This window comes from Triticum aestivum, chromosome 5D, assembly GCF_018294505.1.
Source record: "Triticum aestivum cultivar Chinese Spring chromosome 5D, IWGSC CS RefSeq v2.1, whole genome shotgun sequence".
Classification (NCBI taxonomy): domain Eukaryota; kingdom Viridiplantae; phylum Streptophyta; class Magnoliopsida; order Poales; family Poaceae; genus Triticum; species Triticum aestivum.
In genome coordinates, this window is record NC_057808.1 from 467,515,778 (window position 1) to 467,520,687 (window position 4,910).

Sequence of the window (4,910 nt, forward strand, 5' to 3'; positions counted from 1 at the left end):
CGGTGCACAGTTAGGGGGAACACATCTCTTGAAATTTTAGTGAGGGATCATCTTAATTATGCTACCGTCGTTCTAAGCAAATAAGATGTAAACATGACAAACATCACATGCAAATCATAAAGTGACATGATATGGCCAATATCATCTTGCGCCTTTTGATCTCCCTCTTCGAGGCGCAGCATGATCACCTTCGTCACCGGCATGATACCATGATCTCCATCATCGTGTCTTCATGAAGTTGTCTCGCCAACTATTACTTCTACTACTATGGCTAACGGTTAGCAATAAAGTAAAGTAATTACATGGCATTTTTCATTGACACGCAAGTCATACAATAAATTAAGACAACTCCTATGGCTCCTGTCGGTTGTCATACTCATCGACATGCAAGTCGTGATTCCTATTACAAGAACATGATCAATCTCATACATCACATATATCATTCATCACATCCTTTTGGCCATATCACATCACATAGCATACCCTGCAAAAACAAGTTAGACGTCCTCTAATTGGTGTTGCATGTTTTACGTGGCTGCTATGGATTTCTAGCAAGAACGTTTCTTACCTATGCAAAAGCCACAACGATGATATGCCAATTGCTATTTACCCTTCATAAGGACCCTCTTCATCGAATCCGATCCGACTAAAGTGGGAGAGACAGACACCCGCTAGCCACCTTATGCAACTAGTGCATGTCAGTCGGTGGAACCTGTCTCACGTAAGAGTACGTGTAAGGTCGGTCCGGGCCGCTTCATCCCACAATGCCGCAGAATCAAGATAAGACTAGTAACGCTAAGCAAATTGAACAAATCATCGCCCACAACTACTTTGTGTTCTACTCGTGCATAGAATCTACGCATAGACCTAGCTCATGATGCCACTGTTGGGGAACGTAGCAATAATTCAAAATTTTCCTACGTATCACCAAGACCAATCTAGGAGATGCTAGCAACGAGAGAGAGGGAGTGCATCTTCATACCCTTGAAGATCGCTAAGCGGAAGCGTTACAAGAACGCGGTTGATGGAGTCGTACTCGCGGCGATTCAAATCGCGGAAGATCCGATCTAGCGCCGAACGGACGGCGCCTCCGCGTTCAACACACGTACAGCCCGGGGACGTCTCCTCCTTCTTGATCCAGCAAGGGGAGAGGAGAAGTTGAGGGAGAACTCCAGCAACACGACGGCGTGGTGGCAATGGAGCTCGTGGTTCTCCGGCAGAGCTTCGCTAAGCACCACGGAGGAGGAGGAGGTGTATGAGGAGGGAGGGCTGCGTCAGGGAAGAGGTACGGCTGCCCTCCAACCCCTCCACTATATATAGGGGCAAGGGGAGAGGGGAAGGCGCCCCAGGGTTTCCCCTAGGGGGCGGCGGCCAAGCAGATTGGATCTCCCTAGGGAAAATCCTAGGGAGACTTGCCCCCCAAGCCAAGCAGGTGGAGGCTTGCCTCCCAAGCCAGGTGGAGGCGCCCCACCTCCCCAAGTAACGTGGGAAAGGGTGTGGGGGGCGCACCACCCCTTAGTGGGCTGGTTTGCCCCTTCCCCTTTGGCCCATGAGGCCCTCCAACACTTGCCGGGGCTCCCGAAACACCTTTCGGTGCTGGCCATTGCCTGGTACCTCCGGAACACTTTCAGACTCCAATACCCTTCGTCCAATATATCGATCTTCACCGCCGGACCATTCCGGAACTCCTCGTGACATCCGGGATCACATCCGGGACTCCGAAGTACCTTCGGTAACCACATACTATTTCCCATAACAACTCTAGCGTCACCGAACCTTAAATGTGTAGACCCTACGGGTTCGGGAACCATGCAGACATGACCGAGACACCTCTCCGGCCAATAACCAATAGCGGGATCTGGATACCCATATTGGCTCCCATATGTTCCACGATGATCACATCGGATGAACCACGATGTCGGGGAATCAATCCCGTATACAATTCCCTTTGTCCATCGTATGTTACTTGCCCGAGATTCGATCGTCGGTATCCCAATACCTCGTTCAATCTCGTTACCGGCAAGTCTCTTTACTCATTCCGTAACGCATGATCCCGTGGCTAACTCATTAGTCACATTGAGCTCATTATGATGATGCATTACCGAGTGGGCCCTGAGATGCCTCTCCGTCATATGGAGTGACAAATCCCAGTCTCGATTCGTGCCAACCCAACAGATACTTTCAGAGATACCTGTAGTGCACCTTTATAGCCACCCAGTTACGTTGTGACGTTTGGTACACCCAAAGCATTCCTACAGTATCCAGGAGTTGCACAATCTCATGGTCTAAGGAAACGATACTTGACATTAGAAAAGCTCTTAGCAAACGAACTACACGATCTTGTGCTATGCTTAGGATTGGGTCTTGTCCATCACATCATTCTCCTAATAATGTGATCCCGTTATCAATGACATCCAATGTCCATGGTCAGGAAACCACGACCATCTATTGATCAACGAGCTAGTCAACTAGAGGCTTACTAGGGACATGTTGTGGTCTATGTATTCACACACGTATTACGGTTTCCAGTTAATACAATTATAGCATGAACAATAGACAATTATCATGAACAAGGAAATACAATAATAACCATTTTATTATTGCCTCTAGGGCATATTTCCAACACCTCCCGCCAAGGATAGCCGCGCTGCGGAGCTCCTCGCAGCGCGGTCGCCGCCGAAGCCGCTCCTCGTGGCCGCCGCCGGGCTGCGGAGCTCCTCAACGCGCGGTCGCCGCTGCAGGACCTGCCGCTCCTTGTGGCCTCCGCCGAGCTGCGGAGCTCCTCGCCGCGCGGTCGCCGCCACAGGGCCTGCCGCTCTCCATGGCCGTCGCCGGGCTGCGGAGCTCCTCGCCGACGATGCGCATGGCGGATGCGGGGGAGAAAGAGGAGGGAGCTATTGAGTGGGTGGAGAGGAGAACTGTAGGGGGATAAGGCTGTCTCGGGGGCTGGCCTCGTTCGGATGAATTCCTAAATGTCCGAACGCTTTCGCATGCTGACATGGAATAGAATTCAGCGCTGAGATTCGTGCGTGGAAACTAACGGCAGCAAAGGCGTTCGGACCGAGATTCTAAAACGCTGTAGGTTCGGGAGTTATAGATTCCGAATATGAAAGCCATGGCCTCCCTCACTATGCCCATTAGTTGGACTCTCCCAGACGAGCTTCCAGGAGTAGCAGGACATTGATCCTTGGAAGGTTGCCGCAAAGCAGGACTGGGCAGAGAAGGTGCCGCTCGCGGACCATTTCCAGATCAGTTGGTCCGGTGCATCAGATAGGAAGGTATGCGCGCGATCTGCCATAGCTACACGTATTGGCCGATCTCATGGATGCCAAGGACGCCCGTGTATGTCGCGTGCCCAGGTGTTGCCATTGAGCCCTTCCACCACCGTTCTGGCCTTGCGCTGGCACTTGGGGATGCAGCTGTAGAGCATGGGCATAAGCTCGCAAATTGAAAACCCGTCAAGCCAACGATCCTCCCTAAATAGGGCAGTCGATCCATTCCCAATTTTCATGAAAGTAGATACCGAAAGAACCGCACGCTCATCAGTGGAAAACTGAAGGTCGAGCCCCTGCAATGTGCACTCTGGGTCCGTGCGAGAGAACCAGAGGCAACACAGCTGGAGCGCAAGGCCGACATGCTCCATGTCGCGAACTCCCAGACCACCGAGCTCGAGCGGGCGGCAAACATGCCGCCAGTCCTTCGTTGGTGCCTGCCTGAATTTTCTCTAGTTGCCTCGGAGTTTTCTCTTTTTTTTTGGGGGGGGGGGGGGGGGGGGGGGGGGTGGCGGGGTGCACGAGTAGGCACGGTTTTGTTCATCTGGTAAGTGGCCGGCAACCGTGTCAACAAGGGGCTGCAACTCAGCACAAGGGGCGACGCGTCGTCAGAGGAGGGATGCCGAGGTAAGTGATCGGGAGCTCCACCTACGGGCATCCTAAACTGGTGATCGTTATTGGGAAGTGTTGCAACTTGCAAATCCTCATCAAGTTCATCGTATTGTTGCACAGACGATCAGCTCCGGCCCTCAGCTCTGCGACATGTCGCTCTTTTTGAACACCTGCCCAGTATAAGCAGAAAACACGATCTCAAAAAGGGATTTGATAAGCTTCTTCTCAAATGTAGCTCGATTTCGAGCATCCAAATAGGCCAGGTTACAGCAGACAAGTCCCACGGTATAAAATTTGTCACCACGAGGGAGAAAAGAGTAGCAACACGAATAACATTGTCAATGGCTGTTAGGACAAAGATCAGTACCAAGCATTCCCCCTACCGATCTCCATACAAGTCTAGCTACAGGTGAAGTGAAAAACAAGTGTTAAGAAGATTCTTCCTCTCTACTACTCTAGTAATTTATTGTGGGTTAGGCTCTACCATGCATTGACTGATTCACGTGTGATCAGACTGTACTCATATTATTTTCGAAACTAGTCTACACACGACTGTTATTTTCAGCATGAACTGCGCTGGACGGTATGTGTAGGAGTAGTTAGCGTGGTCAGCACCAACGGGGAATTAACAACTAGTTAGCCAGCGATCTCGTCCACAGAGACGTCTCAGTCGATAGATAATGAGATACCCATGGATCCTCTCGTGATGGTAGTGGTGCTGCAGTAGCGCAGGCAGTGATCTCCATTGTTCCTATACATAGTATATATGATCCGCCGTGGTCGTCGATCGCAGCTAGCTAGTAGGGCGTGAGGTCCACTCTTGCGAATCAAACCCAATGATCTCTTTCGTTTCTTTTTATTATCTTGAGATCCTCGTGTGTACCTGAGACCACTCACGAGGGTATAAGAGCAGCCATTGTTTCCTTTCATGACATGACATGCTCACTCGCTCGCCCTTCTCATCATTCTCACGTACACAGCCACCATTAGTGCTAGCAAGAGCCTCACGCACACCGTGCTGCCAAG